Here is a 21,076-nt window from a genome sequence, read left to right as displayed (position 1 = left end):
CTGCACGCTTGATTCCAATGTTAGTTTCCCTATCTCCCTCTCTGATTCCATGTCCCTTGAGCTCCTCTTAGCTTCCCAATTGTATTTACCTGCATATCAAAATGGGAAACCTGTTCGAACTTGTTCATGTTAGCACCCCTTCCCCCATGCTCATGGTGTCCCATGACTTCATGTTAAAAGGGGTTAGTGGGAAGCTGGGATTGCAATAAGTTACTGAACTCTTGGTTCATCTGCTCCACTATCTTTCCCATTTATCCCATTTGTCTTTCCAACCTGTCAAATTTAAATTCAGGTTCTACTGCTTTTATGTCTATGATCCCACCTTTCCTTGGTGCTACTCTCTCATAATCTTGCACCTCCTACTGATATGCAAATTTCTCAGCTTGTTTCTGCAAGAATGCAAGGGACTCATCCTCATATATATCTTCTAATGATTCTCCACTTAGCATGTCCATTCTCCTGTCTACTTCATTTAAGCCATCATTAAAAATCTGAGCCAAATCCCAAGATGATATGCTATGGTGGGGGGATTTTCTTAGCAATCCCATAAATCTCTCACATGCCTCTGTGTATGCATCATTTCCTTGCCTAAAGGCCCTTATCTCTCTCTCGAAGGAGTTATTTCTAGAAACTGAATAATATATTTTTTTAAAAAACACCTTCTCAATTTCACTTCAAGAACTTAAATTCACTCATAAAGTTCTAAAACAATCTTTTGCCCTATCTTTTAAAGCAAGGGGGAACAATTTCATTCCTGCCGCTTTTGAGGTTACCCTTGGAAAATTGCATATCTCACAGACCTCATAGAATCTCTCCCAAAAAACACATGGCTCCTTGAGAACACCCTAATTTTGGTCTTTATTTCAAGTAATTTAGCACTATTTTATGCATTTAATGAGATTAAAAGGGTTTGTTATAATGTATTTACATGAAAATACTGTTTTCAAGTGATTTCTGATTTTTCCCTAATTTTCTTTCCTTTATGGATTTTAAGGGATTTATTTGACCTGGAAGTAATTATTTTTAAATGAAAATGGCAGGTTTAAAAATTACTTTTGAGGTAAATCAGTGTGGGGATGAATTACTGAATTTCATAGAATTTTATAGGATTTTTAGGATTTTATTGGATTTTTATGGGATTTATTTGAGGAAGAAATTGATTTTTAAATAGGAAAAGGATATGGTTATATGAAAAATATGAGTTTTAGAGCAATTTTGAAAGTCGGAGGGGCTTTTCTTAAATTATAGTATCAATTATGCCCTTAAAATAGCTCTCGGTCATGTATGCAGGCATAAAGATGTTATTTACACAGTTACAGAGTTTTATTGCAATTACGCAGTATTTTTTAATGGTTTTCAGGAACAAATTAGAGGAGAGAGAATGCTCAAGGGGCATGTTCACAATTACTTTTGGGCGGCGTTCAGTAGCGATTCCAGGCTTTCTAAAGGGCTTTTCTGAAAAATAAAGAATTCAAAACTTGCCCACCAATGAGAGGGCAACACATCATAGCGTGTTTAAAAAAAATGAATAAAAAAATGAATTTAAATCCAATGGCTGAAATTGGTTTAAAATTCATTTATTAATAAATTTTGATCATGAAGTCGGATTGAGATGATTTTTTAATGGATTTGCTCGTCTGGATCCTCTCTGTGTATCTGTACTATCATTCAGATCAAGCCTACATTGATAGATAGAAATTAATTACTAAACAGGGATTAAATAGTGATTTTTACCATGTAACCTAAGTATAAAAGCTAAATTTTGAGAGGGGGAGCTCATTCTTGATGGTCCTCTATCACAGCTGCAAGACAGAGAGGAGCTCCAGCTTGGTACAACCTGTTTGGTACTTTTTCCTTCTTTGTATTTAAAATTTTGGTGTATTTTGGATGTTGTTAGTTGAATCTCTTAATTGTTCTTCTTGATTCTTGTCTGAACTTCTAATTCGCTTGGCTTGAGCGGCATGTACAAGCCCTGAATAGGATTGAGAGGTGAAAGTGAGAGATTTACCTAGCTATTCCAATTGCATATTAAGAAAACTATAAAAAAACTTATAAAAATTGGTTAACTTTCTAGGAGATTAAAATTCCCATTTCATTATCCAATAGAGAAGTTATTCCTGAATTATCAAACCTATAGAACCAACAAAAATAAATCTAAATTTTCTTCTTAATCTCTCTTATTGAATTCTTTGATCCTTTCAATTGGTATAAACCACCTTATTTCTTCTATTCCTCTCATCTATTCCACCCTGCTTTCTAACTTCCTTGTTTAATTAGGTTGATTTGATCTTCATTAAAGATCAAATTAACTCTAATTAGGATTCAATTACTCAAGCAAAACATCAAATCGGATTCCTTACTAGCTTCCCTTGGACGATACCTTTACTTATCACTACACATCTTAAATAGGGTTTTTATAAACGTTATTGAATAAGTGATAACACCCTAAATTCGGTCTTTATTTCATGCTATTAGCACAATTTTATGAATTTAAAGAGCTTAAAATGGGGTTGTTATCATCTATTTACATGAAAATACTGTTTTCAAGTGATTTCTGATTCTTCCCTAATTTCCTGTTAATTCTATGAATTTTAAGGGATTTATTTGATCTTAAAATAAATATTTTTGAATGAAAATGGCAAGTTTAATATTTCATTTTGAGATTTCTTGGTACGGGGATGAATCAGTGAATTTTCTAGAATTTTCTAGGATTGTCCTGAGATTTATTTGAGGAAGAAATCCATTTTTCTAAGAAAGAAAAGTTATATTTATAAGGAAAAAATGATTATTAAGATTATTTTCGAGGTTTGAAGGGCTTTTCGTAAATTTTCATTGCAATGATGCCCTCAAAAACAGCACTCGGTCGCAGTTGCAGGCGTAAAGATATCATTTAAATTATTCTAGGGTTTTATTGCAATTATTTAATATTTGTTTCAATATTTTTTGGAAAATTCAGAGGAGAGAGAATGTGCAAGGGGGATATACACAATTGTTTTCGGGCAGCGTCGGGCAGCAAGTTTACATTTTAAAAAGAGTTGATGTGTGAAATGACAGTTTGGCCCTCGTTGGCGACAACGTGCCCTCATCATAGTTGTCCGATGAGAATCCGACGGCGGGTAGTGATAGCGGCCACTAGGTGGTAGGTTTACCGCCCGTGCGGCACATACAAAGTCCACGCACGGGCGGTGACATGGCGAGCTGAGAGTGGATATTGTAGTGAACAAATGCACCTTAGGTGCTTGGCAAAATTTACGGCGCTTATTTTTTGCACCTTTTCTCTTTCTTTTTTATTTTTGCCAGGGGTTACGTGGCGCAACGAGAATGCACCCGCTTGAAGAAGTTGAAAGGTCACCACTAGTGAGAGGACGACACCTCAGCGAGCGGTTAAAAGAATACAATTATAAATAAATAAATGATTTAAATCCAATGGCCAATACTGGTTTAAATTTATTTATTCATAACTTTTGATCGAAAAGTCCAATTGAGATGATTTTTTTATGGATTTGCTCATCTTGATCCCACCTTTCTATCTATATGGAGATCAAGCCTACGTTGATAGATAAAAATTAATTACTACTTAGGGGTAAAATGGTAATTTTTACCATTCAACCTAAGTATTAAAGCCGAGTTTCGAGAGGAGGGGGCCATTCTCGATGGTGCTCTATCACAGCTACAAGACAGAGAGGAGCTCCAGCTTGGTGCAACCTATTTGGTACTTTTTCCTTCTTTGTATTTGAACTTTTGGTGTATTTTGGATGTTGTTAATTGAATTTCTTAATTTCTTTTATCGATCCCTGTCTGAATTTCTAAATCGCTTGGCTTGAGCGAAATGAACAAGCCGTGACTAGGATTTAGAGGAGAAATTGAGAGATTTCCTAGCTATTCCAAGTGCATATAAAAGAAAACTATAAAAAAAACTTATAAAAAGTATTAACATTCTAGGATATTAAAATTTTAATTTCATTATTGAATAGAGTAGTTATTACTGAATTGTCCAACCTAAAGAACCAACCAAAACACTTCTAAATTTTCTTCGTAATCTCTCTATTTGAATTATTTGTTCCTTTCAATTGGATCATTAATTCCACTTAGATCCCCTTATTTCATCTACTCCTCTCATCTCTTCTGCCCCCCTTTCCAATTTTCTCATCTAATTAGGGTGATTTAATCTCTGTTCAAGATTCCATTAACCCCAATTAGGTTCAAATTATTCAAGAAGAACATCAATTGGATTCCTTACTAGCTTCCCTTGGACGACACTCGTACTTATCACTACACATCTTAAGTAGAGTTTTTATAAATTTTATTGTATAAGCTCAACTTGACAATGACAAGGGTTTAAAATTGCATAAAAGTTAGTCCTATTTTTGGCTTATCTATAAGCTGAAATTGACAACAACAAGGGATGAAAATTGCATAAAATTTACCCCTATTTATGGCTTATCACTCTTGATTCACCTTTCCCATCAAATAAGGCAAGAATAAATATTGGTGGGCATCCATTTAAAAAAAAAAAATCATCTGGGATAGGGGCTGAGATAGTAGTGAGATAAGATGGTTCTCAGGAAATTCAATAATCCCTCAGCCTTCCTCTTCCCTCTCCAAGAACAATTCCAGGATGCCCTGCATCTTTTCCATGAGGATCCATAGGACTATGTGCTTTAAATGAATCTTCCATTGGGGAAGCATGCCAAGGACCTGTAAGAACAATTTCTTCAAAAGCTTCTAGATTTAGGATCTCACTTGAAGGTGATTTCAGCTTATGAGACCTGAAATTCATCAATTACACAAGTACACTTAAGAAGCTTATGTATATTATGCAAGTATAAATGGCATGATCCAATATTAAGATAAAAGATGATACCACGACCAATAAAAAGGAAATTTACAAAAACATCAAGCACTTATATTTGTATTTTTTAATTAAATCTCACTAGCTAGATAAAATTAAATCCCTTGCCTTTGCCTCCCTGCCAACAGCGCCTATTGATAAACTGAATTTTTGGGTAAGTAAGATGCCTTAATTACTGTGATTGTACAATTAAGATTATGCAACTCAATTTATAAATTTACCCAAATAATAAGATGTATAGTGTGAATATCAGGGATCATCCAAGAGAGGCTTAGTAGGTAAATGCAATGTTCAATATGATTAGTGGATTTTTAGCTGAATTTGGGAGAGGATTATAGAGGAGGTACTAAAATGAGTGATTGGTATCTTGATTTCTTTATCTGGTCAAGGAGATCAAGAAACTCATGATAGGGGAAGAGAAGTGAGGATTGTATTTGTTAGATATCCATTTCGGTGTCTTGTTCTTGAAATCGAGATCAAGAAATTAGAAATAGAGTGGGGAATAAGATAATCTAAATAGGAATGATAATCTATAAACAAGCTAATTTACTTTTTCTCAATGGTTTTTAGGGATGGTTTAATTTTTAAACTAAAAGGAAACAAAATCTATCTAATTTTTAGTGAATTTTTGTTTTCTAGGATGAATCTTCATTGCAAGCTAATCAGATTCAACTCCTAGAAAGGGCCACAACATTTGCCCAAGCCAAGCCAATTTAGAAGAATCCAATCTAGAAATCAAGACCAGAAAATGCAAAGAAATAAATTCAGAACCTTGTTGGATCCAAGAACTTCCTCCTCTGTCTAATCAGTCGTGGATGGAAGACTCCAGAATGGTCCCAAACAGAGAAAAAAAGGGTTTATGTACCTTGGGTGAAAGGGTAAAGTCAATTTCTTTTTTGCCCTTGGCATTCCCTTCATTACAATAGTTTGATAAATTTGCTGGTAATTTCCACTGCTGGATTGAAAGCATATGAAGTGAACAGCCCACCATCCAAATATGAGTTCAATGCAATGGTGGCGTTGGCAGATATGAGGGTTCGAAGTGGGCTCTCTCCACTTTTCATCATTTTCTCTCTCCTCCGCCTCCTCATATTCTGTGCTCGTTCTAGCTCTTCTTTCTCCAAATTTTCCCTCCAAAATTGTCCAATCTCCTGCTCAAACCTATCACCTAAAATATTTAGACCCAAATCATCCTTTTGAAAAATATATAAATATTTTCTGATAGCAAAAAGTTCTAGAAGAATACCGAAAGAAAAACAGAAAATTCATATACTTACCAAATTAAGTTCATTTGATTTAGTTCTCAGTAAGCGGTTATAATGCAGATAAATGATACTTCCATATGAGAATATGCATTTAGATTACTTTACTACCCCCAGATAACACACATTTATATCATCTTACCACTGAATTTGTGTTTGGTAAAACCCTAAAAGGAATATGTATCCACCAATGCCCTTAGGATCTCATGCGTGTGACCCTCAAATTCCATGTATTGTTTAAGTTAATAATTTTAACGGCTCAATAACAATTATTAGCAAACATTGTTAATTAACTATGTCAACATATAGATTAGATTAAATATCGGTCAATCTAACCCAATCGATAGATTATATTTTTAGCTTGTGCGGTGCTAACCTACACCTCGTGCTCTACAAGATATCGGGTAGTGTTGAACTCTCTCTTAGACCCTTTACTGTCGTCACTCGCGATATTTGTCTAATCCATCATCCACATGAAACTTTTAAACGACTCAGGGCATGGGTTAGCATCAAACCTTAATCCGTCATTCGATCAGTACTGATACGTAACGGGCATCATTGGGGAGTTCCTTCTGCAATATCCTCACTACCCTGTCCAGGGATTTTGTGCATCGTCTTCCTTGAGTGGATCGCCTCTTATACGGAGGGTGGATGATCTCATCTTGAATACTCAATTATCTTTGTGATTTTTGTACTACATGCGAGCTATGAGTCAATTATCTGTGTGATTTTTGTACTGCATGCGAGCTATGATTTGTTTGATTGAAACCTTTCCATCACAATATCTCCTTGTGCAATGGTCTCCCTAATTATTTGTTTTGACTCATCATGAGATCGGGGCTCTTTCGTTTGTGGTATTGCACCATTATCGTTGCACAACAATGAAATAGGTTCCAAGATGGCAGGAATAACACCAAGCTCAGTGATGAATATCTTCAACTAAACTACTTCCTCAGCAGCCTTTGCACCTGCTTTGTATTCAGGTTCTATCATTGAGTATGCAATAGTATTCTGCTTGGACAATGGACTCTAGATGGAGATCTACTATCATCGGGATCTGAATGGAGACTTGAGTCACTATAACCGTGGAGCTTTAAATCCTCTACTACGCAAATTATAAATAAATCCTTAGTCCTTCTCAAGTGCTAAAGGATGCATTTTGCTGCTGCCTAGTGTTCCTTTCCTGGGTTTGCCTGAAATACGCTTGTAACACTTAGAGAAAATGCAACATCAGGCCTAGTACATAGTGTTGGATTAATATCCTATGAATGGTCTAAGAGGGGGGGGGGGTGAATTAGACCACTCCCTTTCCTTCCTTTACTTCTTGTATTATTATTTTCCTAATTTCTCTACCTATTATCTAATTATAGAGAGAGAAGAAGTGGACACCCAGAATTTTTATACAGGTTAGGGCTAATCCCTTAATCCTGTCCCAAGATATCCAGCCGGAGTTTTAATATGTCCCTAACCAAGTTTTATAGCCCCCCAAGCTAAAAACAGCCTGGTAATAGGGATACACGGATGTCTCCTATCTATAAATTGAAAAACAAGAATGACCTTGAGCCCCTTAGCCTCTTGACGGTATCCTTGCTTTCACTTATTCTCTAATGGACCACTCAAGTCCTTCTCAGCTTCCAAAAACTGCCTTTACTCAAAGTAGTATCTCTAGTCTCACAAGTGCTAAAAGAACTTGTGAAAATATTGAAAAACTTGTCTTCAACTTTCCTGAAAAGTTAGCTAAAAATATTCCAATTTCAACCTAACAATTTTCTCTTAAGTATGAATATATGTTACTCCTTATTATGTAATTTTCAGTCACAGTCGCTGCTTTTCACTCACAGATTTAAGAACGCAGTATCTAATCTGATTACCTCAGAAATTTATTTGAATGTCAAATTTTTTTAATGATGTTCAACACTCCGCAATCACAAATACCAAAAAAAATTATTCTCTAGAATTTAAATCCTGCACCAGAAAAGTAATCACAAAATTTGGATTATGGTCACCCCAATTTCGGATTTGATTTAAGACAATAATTTTAGGATTATGAGAATCACAATAATTGAAATATTCAACTGGTCAATGCTCCAGAAATGTAGTTTACTAATATTTTGTTTCAGCGCACCAAAGTTTCAATACTTTCAGCTTAAGAATGGGAAGATTCCAGAATGCGAAATTTTCAAGAATTTCAGCAAAGAGAAAAATTTCAGATCCTTAAATGTTCCAGATTTTTTATTATATTTAAAAAAAAAAAAACAATTTGAAATGCTAAGATTTTAAAAATGTAGATTCAACAGTCACGAATTTTAAAATTCAATTCGAAATACAGAGAGTTTAAAATGTGAATTCAACTGTCACGATTTTAAATTGTGATTTGAGATACAGGGATTTTGAAAACGTAGAATCACCAGTCATGAATTTGAAAATTCAATTCGAAATACAGAGAGTTTAAAATGTGAATTCAACAGTAACGATTTCAAAGTTCGATTTGAGATACAGGGATTTTAAAAACGTAGAATCAACAGTTATGACTTTAGGATTCGATTCACAATACAGAGATTTTAAAATGTGGATTCAAAAATTATGATTTTAAGATTCAATTCAGAATACAGAGATTTAAAAACGTGGATTCAGCAGTTACGATTTTAAGATTCAATTCAGAATACAGAGATTTAAAAACGTGGATTCAGCAGTTACGATTTTAGGATTCAATTCAGAATACAGAGATTTAAAAAACGTGGATTCAGTAGTTACGATTTTAAGATTCGATTCAAAAACAGAGATTGAAAAACGTGGATTTAACAGTTACGATTTTAGGATTCAATTCAGAATACAGAGATTTAAAAACGTGGATTCAGCAGTTACGATTTTAAGATTCGATTCAAAAACAGAGATTTAAAAACGTGGATTTAACAGTTACGATTTTAAGACTCGATTCAAAATAAAGAGATTAAAAACGTAGATTTAACAGTTACGATTTTAGTAAATCAGATTTGTAATAGAGCAATTTCAAAATGTCGATCAGAATATCACGTTTCTTGAAATCAGATGTGTAATAGAGTGATGTCAAAACGTCGATCAGAATGTCTCATTTCTTGAAATCAGATTTGTAATAGAATGATTTCAAAACGTCGATCAGAATGTCACGTTTCTTGAAATCAGATTTGTAATAGAATGATTTCAAAAACAAAAACAAATTTAGATCACAAGCCTGATTGTAAATGCAGATGTTGTGCTCTTCAGAGATGTCCTGCAGCCAAGATTTCAGCTCACTGTTGCCTCGAACAGCAATTTCATCACCAAGACTTTTCAGAGTTCTTGACTTTCTTGCTCTCGTTCAATCTTTCGCCTGTATATTCTTCACACACACACTTCTTTTCGTTCTTCTTTCTTCCTTTTATTTTGCTTCTTTACTTTGCTCTCGTTCAAGGGCATTTTCTTGTTTTACAAAAATGCCCTTGTAACTCTTATCATAACAGTAATTTCTCTTGACTTTTACTATTTTTGAAATTCATAAAATTCATAATCTAAAATCTTTACATAGTATAACGTACATGATGGATCCAATAGCCGAAGCATATGGAACTTTAGATATCATCGATCTATCTTTAGGAGTCTTAGGTGAGGGCTCACTGCCCGTACATGTCAACAACCATCGCCATTATCAAATATACTCTAACACCAAGAAAGAGAACCCTACTTTGAAATATGAAGTGGCTAATCCTAAGTAAAAACTCTCTCGGGCAGTGATATGTGGAGTTAGGAAGTGAAGCAAGTAATTAAGCTGTAAATTGAAGGGGTTAGATGGAGGGAAATAGCTGTGCTTAACCTTTGGCAGAAGACCAGACCCCTGGAATGACCGTAGAGGAGAATTTCTTCGACAAATTCAGTCGTAGGTGATCACTTACACCAATTGACAATTGCGAGGCATGTGACTCATATATATAAAAGATGACGACAGTGCCGTCACGTTTACACCCACAAGATATGTGACGGTGTAAAAAAAACAAATATTATTTTAATTGGACTCTTATTGGCCATTTGTTTCCTGAGATTTCATTCTAATAATCTAACTAGACGGACGTTTAATTTGTGTCAACCAGTTAAGCATATCAAAAATTTTCTCGACGGTGTTTTGCTTAAAGATGTCGTTTAGAAACTGGTGAGGAAAAAGAGGGTTTAAATGATATGTGTTCAAAAAGAAACTTCTTTCTTTGCCATCTTCGTCCTCTTTGCCATGTTTTTATTCCCTCTCTTCTAAATAGACGGATGCGTCTGTCATCATTTATCAATCGCCGGCTGTTAGATGTCAATGTCGTTGCCAGTATGCCCAGGCAAAGGTAGAGAGTGCGAGACCCATTCAAGTGGCGTTGGGAATACTGAAATCCAAATAAGATACTGAATAGACATATTGACTTGGACGTATGAATAAAGAAGCACATGTTACCTCAGAAGAAAGCTAAGCGATTAATAGGCGAGCCTTAGACGAATATATAGAGAGAGGAGACTCAAGTTAGGGGCTATTGGTAACCTTTCAAGGATGGAAGTAGGTAGTGTTCGCCCGTTTCGATACCGGCACTGGATGACGGAATCGGGACGGATGCTGTATCGGATACCCGAAAGGCAATTTCCGGTATCCGTTCATTTCCGTATCCAAGTATCGGATGTCAGTATCCGATATCCATTGCTACAGTGCAGATATCCGATATCGATATCTGTCTCAATGTCAGCATCCATCTCCTCTCAAGGGGGGAGGATGACGACACTGGATATTGGGTGTGGATATCGATTTTCGATATCCACATCAAATTTTATTCTTAAGGTAATTTTGTGTATTTTGGATTCAAAAATTTGAATCTTAAATACACGAAAGATGGAAAGAGAACTGTAGACGGCGGAATCGGCGGACGGTGGACGGCACCATCAGTGGACGGCAGAATCGACGGATAGCAGACTCGTGGGTACATTCGATCATGTTCGTCTAGGTCGTCGGTTTTTTATTATTATTTTGCCTCTAACGCTCTGATTCTGTGCCGCTTAGTTCTTGTAAATTTCCTTTTTTTTGTGCCGACTTCATTCACTGATTCTCAATTCTATAGTTAAATTGACTATAGCATTGCATCCCAATGCCATAATTAGATTAAAAGATGTTCTTTGTATATGTTCCGATCAGAAGTTGGCGTCAATCACAACCCAATTATGTTCATCAATAGACTATGATCGAAGTAAAATTCTGATGAGATATCTGTTATCAGCCTTTGATTACGGTTTAACATTGATCATTATGATATTCATATCGGAAGGAAACCTTTGATCTGAAACTTCTGATAGGATTCGTAAGTTTGACTAAAATCTAGATCAAAATTCCCAATAAGATGTTCACTCCAATCTGAATCTGTATAACCAATTTAACTCTGATTGTAGTCAGATTTTGGTCAGGTATGATAACTCGATCAGAGTTTTACTACAATCGGATTTGAACTATGATCATGAGGATGCTGGTCAGAATGTACCATCTGATCAAAACATTTGATCAGGCTTACAGTATTATCACCATATGATTCTGATTAGATATCTTGATCAGAAGTTGAACTTGATCATAGTCCAATTATAATCAGAGTGAGATTATGAAAATATTCATATTACAATGCAATCAGGTTGAACACCAATCATTATTGGATACAGATAAAAGCAAACCTCTTTTGAGAATCATAGTTTTTATCAGAATCAAGATCAAAGATCCATTCATAAGTGGGCTATGATCAGAATCTGATTATAATTGGAGTAAAGTCGTATCATAGTCGTATTCTTCTCCAGTATAATATTTTATCAGAATGTGAATTTAAATGGAGTTCAACTGGTCATAATCAGATTATGTTCATAGTGAAAATTTTATCCAGATCTCTATTATGGATCAGATTCTTATTAGATTATGATTCTATCAAATCAGACTCTATGCATAATTTGATATCAATTGGAATGGATTCATATCATAATGGAATATCTCATCATGACCTTTGGTTCAAGTTTACGATTCAAAGCTGACTTTAATAATAATTTAATTTTGATTGGGGGTGTAAAAGTTTTATAAGAGTCTGACTCTTATTTGACTAACATTCGATCAGAGACTGATAACTGATTACAAGTAGGCCGATGGATCCATCATCTGAGATCATTGCTCGATGCTCCCATTATTTTTCATGGAGTTTATCTTTATATATTTTATTGCAACCTTTTTTTATTTCATTCTGTGTGGGCTTTTGGTTTTTATTTTGTGCAATTGTTGTGTTATATTTGATTGCAAACATTTTTATCTCCCTCTCTCGTCTCATTCTCTCCACTCTCTAATTCTCCCTCTCTCTCTCTCATTCTCTCTACACTCTATTTTGTCCTCTCTCCTCTCGTTGTCTCTAACGCTCTGTAATTTTTCTACTCTCATATCTATCTTTCCTCCCTCTTTCACCCTCTTCCATTCTCTAATTCTGCCTCTATCTCCTCCATTCTTCTATCACTCTCTCTTCTCTCTTATTTTTTTACCTCTAATTCTGCATCTCTCCTCTCATTCTCTCCCACTCTCTTATTCTCCCTCTCTTTCTCTCACTCTATCTACTCTCTATTGTGCCCTATCTCTTCTCTTTCTCTCTCACGCTCTGTAACTTCTTTACTCTTATTTCTAACTCTCCCTCTCCTCTCTCCCCCTCTCTTACTTTCGAATTCTGCATCTCTCCTCTCCTCTCTTCTATCACTCTCCCTTGTTCTTTACTTGTTTACATCTAAATCTCCCTCTCTCTTCTCATTCCCTCCCACTCTTTAATTCTGCTTCTCTCTCCTCCACTCTTCTACCACTCTCTCTTCTCTCTTATTTTTTACCTCTAATTCTGCTTCTCTCTCCTCCAATCTTCTATCACTCTCTTTTCTTTCTTATTGTTTTACCTGCAATTCTCCCTGTCTAATCTCACTCTCTGCCAATCTTCTTTCTTATTTGTTTGTTACGTTACCTTCACGCGATGCCGTATTAAACAACCATTGCTTACCAAATTATGCCTTCAGAACCATGAACCCACCCGGAGGTAGTGCCCAACCCAAGACAGATCTGAGTCCAGAGCTATAAGTCCTGAGTGTACAGACGGGGGAACTTCTCGCGCCGTAGAGAGTCACCCTCGTTTGAACCGTTGAGTCATCATTGATGACTTTGAACACATGGAAGATGGATACTACGCATGCTTACTGTGCCGGGAGATGAACCCGCACAATAAGAGAAAAGCGATAAAGCGATAGGCCGACAAAAGCACCAACGTATTTTGGCGACACTTCAAAGCTTGCTATCCAGCTCATCATGTGAAGCTTAAGGGCGAGGTGATGGAAGACCCTGATCAGCTGCGTATATCCGACAAAATGCAAAGCAAACAGCAGGGAGAGTTAAGCCAATGATGGCCGACGAGAGGGCATACGCCGCAAGAAACGAAGAGTGTCATTGCATGGTTTATATGCACAATTAATTCACCTTGGAGAATTGTTCAGAATGTCGCCTTCAAGGAGATGTGGTGTTACGCGACACTTCTCGACTTGGATCCTCCAAGTGCGAAGGTCATTATGCAGTGGACTATCCAAATGCATGGTCGAATGAATCAAGATGTGAAGAAGCTATAGAAGAATGTGGAATGAGTATCACTCACCCTAGATGCGTGGACTGCTGAGAACAGTATTGGGCTACTGGGCATCGCTGTCCATTGGGTGGACAATAAATGGGTGTACCGAGAGCAGGTACTTGCCATTCAAGAAATCGTTGGCAAGCACAATGGGGAAAACATGGCGGTCATCGTTCTCCGGGCTTTAGAAGAACTTTGTCTATGGCCGAAGGTCACCATTCAGCGTCAAACTTATCTTATTAATTAAACTCGTGACTTTGCATGTGGCCAATATTTATGCAGGTCTACGCCGTGACTACTCACAATGCCATGACGAATAAGAGGATGTTGGCATTGATGGCGAGGAAGATAAAAATTGTTTACCCGAACTTTAGTGCTAGTAGGCACGTCTCATGTGTTGCACACATTCTGAACATTGTTGTTGAAGCGGCAAAAAAAAGCTTCGGCATTCCTTCAGCCCAAGCTGTAGAGCCGAAGAAGGCAACGTGACCAAGAGTGCAGTCCACTATGATAGTGACTAGGACAACAAACTTGGAGATATGTTCTCAACATCTGACGACAATGACGGAGCACGCCGACCGTTATGTTTGGGTGATGTAGTTTCAAAGGTGCCGACACTAGTACGCAGTATTCCAAGCTCTACACAATGGAGCGAACATTATGCAAAGGCATGTGAAGATGCCCAAAGTTGAGGACTCCAACATGGTCATCTTAGACTGCCCGACCCGATGGAGCAGCACTTACGGTATGCTAGCGGTCGCTGTGAAGAAGCGTGATGTAATTGATGAAGTGTTGAAGGCTTTTAGTTGGCAGGGGATGGCGACAAAGATGTCGAAGGACGGGTGGGAGTTGGTGAAAGAGTTTTGTCGCATCCTTGGACGTTTCGCCGTATCCACTGACCATGTTTGCAAGCAAGTGACATCGGCGATATGTGTTGTACTATATCTCATAGACGGCATCAAAGAACACATGGAGGAAGTGGTCCAGCAAATGGGAGATGGGAGTTTCTTCACAGGCCTACGATGGTTGCATGAAGCAGATCGTTCCAACATGGCACAAGGGTGTAAGGTGATGCATTACAAGCTTGCACAATATGTAGAGATCTTGTGGGTGAAGGAGGGAATCACAGCCATGGCATTGATGGATCCATTCCACAAAGGGATAATGCTCCATATGGGCATCCGAGAAGTAACCATCGCATACGTACGGTCCTTGGTACCATGTGACTTGCCGAGGTGTGGACGGAGAGGGGACGCGGAAGAGGGACACTCAAGAGGTAAAGAGTTGGACACTTGGCTTCACAGCATTATGTGGAAAATCCAACTAGCACGTAATTCAACGAGGTCGGCATGGGACGAGTTCAACCAATACCTAACGGAGGTCGTGCCTAACGAGGGAGTGTTCACTCCATTATCCTGGTGGGCCACCATAGGGGCGAAGCGTTTCCCCTTACTTGCAGCCATTACAAGGGAGTTGTTGTCTGTATGTGCGAGAAGCGCTCCTCCCGAGTGCATGTTCTTAGCGGGGAACGCTATTGTCACATACAAGAGATCATGTCTGTTGCCGATAAGCATCGAAACACTCATCACTGTGAAGTGTTGGCTCCGTGCGGACAAAAAATGATGGTACACTGATGTTGAGCTAGATTCGAAGGGCGATGATGAGCAAGATGGTGTGGTCCCATGTGCTCAAGGTACAGATCAAGTACGTGAACTACATTTTTCCCAATTTTTAAGTTATCATTGTTATTTATTTCTTAATGTTCTCTACGCAGGTGACGACCAAGTAAGCACAAACCTGTGACAAAGCCGTTGGCAAATTCCTAGGGGCAGAGCGTTTTTTTGACGAAGCCTCCTTTGTTTAAAACTTTGCACCATTGTCCTATATATTTAATGACTTTTGTTAAAAATTTAGACTTGACCATGTATATAATTTTATATTTTTATTTATTCAATTTTCCAATATTTTCATGCAAAATGGTTGAATTTCCCAAAATTAATAATTCACACATAACCAAACAAGTAAAGTACTTAGTTCAAATGTGTACTATATTTAGTATTATAAATATTGATTCCACGAACCATTTTGAAGAACCAAAAGGTGGGGGAGAATTTATTAAATAGTTTTTGGGACATTTTCCGAATAAGTTATTTAATTTTCAAAAATTAATAATTCACATTTAACAATACAAGTAAAATAATTAATTCAAATTTGGACTTTATTTAATAATATAAATATTGGTTAAATAAACTTATTGAATCACCTAAAGGTGGGGAAGAACATAATTAAAATTTTTGCAACATTCTCCTAAAAAAGCTGTTGAATTTCCAAAAACTAATAATTCTTTATATCCGTCATTTACTATATTTCTCTACCCTATCCTATATATAATCTTAATATCACTCAAAAATGAATAATCATTATAATTAAATATTATGCTAAGCTTAGTATCCTTACTCTTGTATCTTAATTGTAAATCTAAAATAACCATTTCACTAATATCTTACACTCTCCCCTTATTATGCACATTTATTTTCGTAAAATTTCATTTTATTAATTTCATTAAAGCATTAACTCTGGCCCACAAGTATGTTGCAATTTCAACATATTAATTTCGACATTTGACAATAATATGTGCTAGGGACATATCTAAATTATTCAAGACGTAGCATATGTGGGCACGCGCTATGGGATTTAAATTATGAAGGCTGAGTCAAATTTAAACCTCAAAAGAATTTAGAAGTTTCCCATATGGGATTGCGATGGAATGGGAAAAAATAAGCAGATATCGGTTACTGATATTTGGATATCGAGAACTGATATCTGGATATCGTATCGAGATATCAAAAACCGATATCTGGATATCGAAAACCGATATCTAGATATCAAAAACTGATATCTGGATATTGTAAACCGATATCCGGATATTGAAAACTAATATCCGGTATCCAGTATCTGTCGCGTCCCTCTACCTACGGTATCCAGTACGGATATCCATCTAACCATCGGAGACGAATATTGTCAAATATCCGATATCTGGCATCGTCCCATTTCTTCCCGGATATCGGAAATGGGATGATATCCATCCCTGTGGGTTAGACAGATATCGGTACTGGATACCGTAGGTAGAGGGATGAGCCCCTTTCCCCTGGAGGGCGAATGTATCTACGGCGAGAATTGGACGCATCGATCGATAGCTTTGTACAATTTCAGAATCCTGTTGAGATGTTCACTGTGAAAGCAGCTATCATGTCTGTCGTCAAAACTTGTCCTCAGCTACGTTTAGTGGTTAGAACCTCAAAACGAACAAGCCTCACATCTGCTTTTTGAAAATCCTCTCATTTCTTTTTGTGAGATACAGGTGATTAAAAAACCGTAGTCGCCTGCACTGGAAGGAGCATCCTTCGCTTAATATTATTGACCACATAATAATTGTGCTAGAGGAAGAAGAGGAAGAAAATATAGAATATAGCAACACCAAGGCTTACATCAACAAATACTTGGTTTTTCTGCCATCGATGGTGGTGTTTTGTCAGAATTCGCCGCTTTGGGAGGTTCACATACTGCCTAAGCGACACCGTGCTCTTGTGGTACGCTTGCATCACTGTCTTGGCGATTGTGTTTCATTTAATGCTCTTTTACTTTCTTGTTGTGATAGTCCGGTTGAAGATGTCCCTATATCTGACATCAAAAGAAGAAGAAAAAACATCTTGTAGCCCAGCTAGTAAAAGGAGGAGCAAGTGTGTGGCAAACGCTGAAGGGAGTATTGTGTATGCTTCCCTACGCAATAGCGTTTTTATGGCACCAACCTCGTAAGCGAGAAGAATTGTACTTAACCGTGCAAGAATGTCTAGAAACTGCCCCCAGAAAGATGGCTTCTGTCACTTTACGCTTGGATGACTTGAAGGCTGTGATAAGCAAGCTCGAAGCGGTCAATCTGCTTTAAAATGATAACTTTAGGCGAACAAATATCTAGTACCTATGATCAGGGTGTTTATTTGACACTGATTGATTATTTATTGTTTTGTAGACGATCAATGATCTATTGGTCGTTCTTGGTTCTTATGCAATTTCGAAGTATGTTGGCCAAAAGTTAGTCCATGGTGCGTTTCTAAATTAGTGGATGTCCATAAAATTTGTTTCTATTTACAGGCATCTAACGATTGTGGGGATAGAGGGTATGGAGAATCAGACTGTATCAGGGATGGTGGTTGTGAATATCAGAGGTCATGGGTCAAAGGTTTGGCTTCTCCATTATTTTTCTTCTGTTTTTTAAGTCTTAGTATCCATTTAAAAGTTTTGTTATTACTGCAAAAATTTCATCAAAAGGGTTCAAAGAGTGGTACAATTTTGACTTATAGTCTAGACATGTTGCCATTGTATGATTAGTAAGGAAATCTTAAGCATGATACAACCACAGGAAATTCTGGGGTCTATACAAGAAAAGGAAAAAGTTTCCTTGGGAAACAAATGTGGGCTCTTTCTGCTGCGAATCCGTCTTTAAAGCAAGTATGATCCTCTGATATTCGTAAGGACCGCTAAGGATATGATTGATAAAAGGAAGATGTCTTTCAAGGCCATACATACGTGGAAACTCTGCGGTCTTATCCCAGACTTTTTGGAATAGAGATAACTGTAAATCATCTATTTTTCTCATTTAATAATAAATTATCTAAATGTATTTCATCAAGTACGATAATGTACTATCGCATGAAATACGGAATTCTGACAGTTTTCAGAAAGCGCTCAATTTTTTGTTACCTGCGGACAGAATATGGCGCCGCTCACCTACAAATTCTGCCCAAATTCAATCATGCTTTTATCAAATGTTGTAGGTCCTTCATGTCCCATCAAACTTTCCACAAACCTAATCATGAACATTGGAGTGGCAGTGAGCTCGTTACCTGGGGTGAGAATGAATGTGATATATGTTTCGGTTCTCTATGATATGTTGAAGAATTATACGGGAGTTGCTTTTAATTAATGATACATGCAATCGATGTCCATGTAATATCATACAACAGGAAAGCTTTTCTACAGTTCCTTGTGGTGGAAGACGTAATTCCAGAACCCGAGCTGATGTGCCTGTATGTAGAGGAGGGCCTTACTGAGATGATTGTAAATATTTTAAATGTTGTAGATTAGAATACTCCTCTCAACTTAAACATCAATTATTTTAACTTAAGCTTTGGTTCAGGTATAAAACAGTAGCATTGTACACCTTATGGTCCTTGGAATAAACTTTATGCTTAAATAGAACAACTTCCACAGTATCACAGTCCTACATACAACTTGTTCCTTTGTATTTGGAATTGTAGCTAGCATCACTTGCCCAAAACCTGAAAATATATTTTTGTTCCAAGAGTAGAGAAATTGAAGAAATCGTTGAAAGTAACCATTCTTTGGAGAGCTTGTGAACAATGTGAACCACAACTTTAGGACTCGAGATGGGTATGATATATTACAAAATCTCTATGATTTGGTTGATCAAATGCATTGACCAACTGGAAATCAATTCATCCGTGAAGATATAAAGTCAATGCACATTTATCAAGTCCGTATTATTTAAGTCTAGTTTTTTGTTGTCAATGAAGTGATATAGTCAATGCATCAGTTCAAATTAATGAACCATTGTTGAAGGACGTTGCACCTGACGTGATCTAATTGACTCGATGGTCTGGGACTAATGGACATTGCAGAATCTCATAGTTAGAGAGTGCCAAAGCAGGGCTTTTAGTAGGTTTAGTAGGTGCGGTCTTGTGAAGAAAGGCCAGCCATCAGAATCGAATGGAGGTTGAAAGACCATTTGATTCATTAAGGGGCATAGATGCAGGCATATTTATTCAATCACTCACCAAACTATAACTAACACATGTTTATAGTTGTATAATTTAAATAGTCATGACTATTGTTGTTATTGTTAAAATATCAGTGCATCAATGCAAGCGTACTAATGCTGGTAGTTTAATCTCCTGTGAGTCTATAAAGAAAGTGTCAACTTTTTAATAATGCATAAAGTTATTTTCCAGATGTAAATACCAGTTTTTAAAGATGTAAACATAAAATTTTGGGTCTCAAGGAGGTGCGATCAGAAATAAACATAATGTCGGATCAGAAATCCTAATGTAACATATTTATACTATATTTTGAGGATGGCCTGGAGTTCTTGGGGGTAACTATTAGTGATAGACTTATCATAGAATATATTGTCATGATATCCCTAGGGTAGGAGTTAAGGGACTAAGCTTATGGTGGGTATAAAAATAAAGTTAATAAGTACTCGTACTTCCATTTAATTGTTAGGACAAGATAAATACTACAGATCATGTATCTATTATTAATTAGGAAACTTGTCAGAACTTCATTCAACCAAGTCTTATATTGATCACCCTTAAGGTATTTAATAAAAATATGATAATATAAAAAGATATAAAATGGAAATAAAACTAGATTAGAAGATAGATCAAAATAATTGACCTCTATGAAATATATGGGTGGACAAAAATGGTTTGGGAATAGTATGAAAAAGTAGAATATCAGTTCTAATAAAGTTTAAAAGAAAATGGATGCATAATATAACACTCAAATTCATAATTTATCTGCAGTTTTCAGTATAAATATTTTATTCATTTAATAAAAACATATGAGAAAGATACTGATTTCATTTATCATAGAAGTCAAAATGATGCAGGATGACTAGGATTACATAGGTAGGATAAACTAACTAAACTAAGGATGGATAAACATACCAAAAATCAATACAATCGACTTCAAACATTTAGAGCATGAGAAAATGTTGATGATGCGGCGCGTTTCCTTAGCCGAGGACGCGAGGACTATCTTACAACCATTGCGGAGAAAACAAATCTCCAAGTGCAACACACACCTATTCTACTAAGTCCAACAACTGTAAAAAACACAAGAAAACAATGAAGGAAATAATGCAAAACACTAAAGAGGGAAGCGTGGACCTCTAGCACAAGTGTAGTGTGATGGGCTGATGCAAAATGTTGTCGACGTAAGATGTAACACCTCAGCCAGAAATGATGACCTGTGTTATCTCACAGAAGAATATTCAGTAAATGTGAAGTAAATGTCATGAAATATGTATATAATTTAGAAAATTAATGAGATGTACATTGTAATCTGATAGGTCAGTGCTGCAGTTCAGATGAGAACAAAAAGAATGGTCATTACACAACCAACCTCCCAATGATCCATGTGATCAACTTGAAGGCCGACGAAGTGGGGGACGATTTGGCCAAGAGGGTCCCAGCGTCGATGTAATCCAACGGTTCTCATACTGTCAAGAA

General features: G+C 36.7%; 1 long non-coding RNA gene across 1 annotated transcript; it reads right to left on the bottom strand.

The window, feature by feature from the left end:
- Positions 1-5,698: 5,698 nt before the first annotated feature.
- LOC144708706 (uncharacterized) lies at positions 5,699-9,933 on the bottom strand. Its single transcript, XR_013582842.1, has 2 exons — positions 9,326-9,933; positions 5,699-6,020 (listed from the first exon to the last, which is right to left on the bottom strand). It is a non-coding gene; the product is annotated as an uncharacterized LOC144708706 (long non-coding RNA).
- Positions 9,934-21,076: the final 11,143 nt, after the last annotated feature.

Source organism: Wolffia australiana, chromosome 10, assembly GCF_029677425.1.
Source record: "Wolffia australiana isolate 7733 chromosome 10, ASM2967742v1".
Taxonomy (NCBI): Eukaryota; Viridiplantae; Streptophyta; class Magnoliopsida; order Alismatales; family Araceae; genus Wolffia; species Wolffia australiana.
Note: the sequence above shows the minus strand (reverse complement) of the source record. Positions and strands in the feature narration are given on the sequence as shown.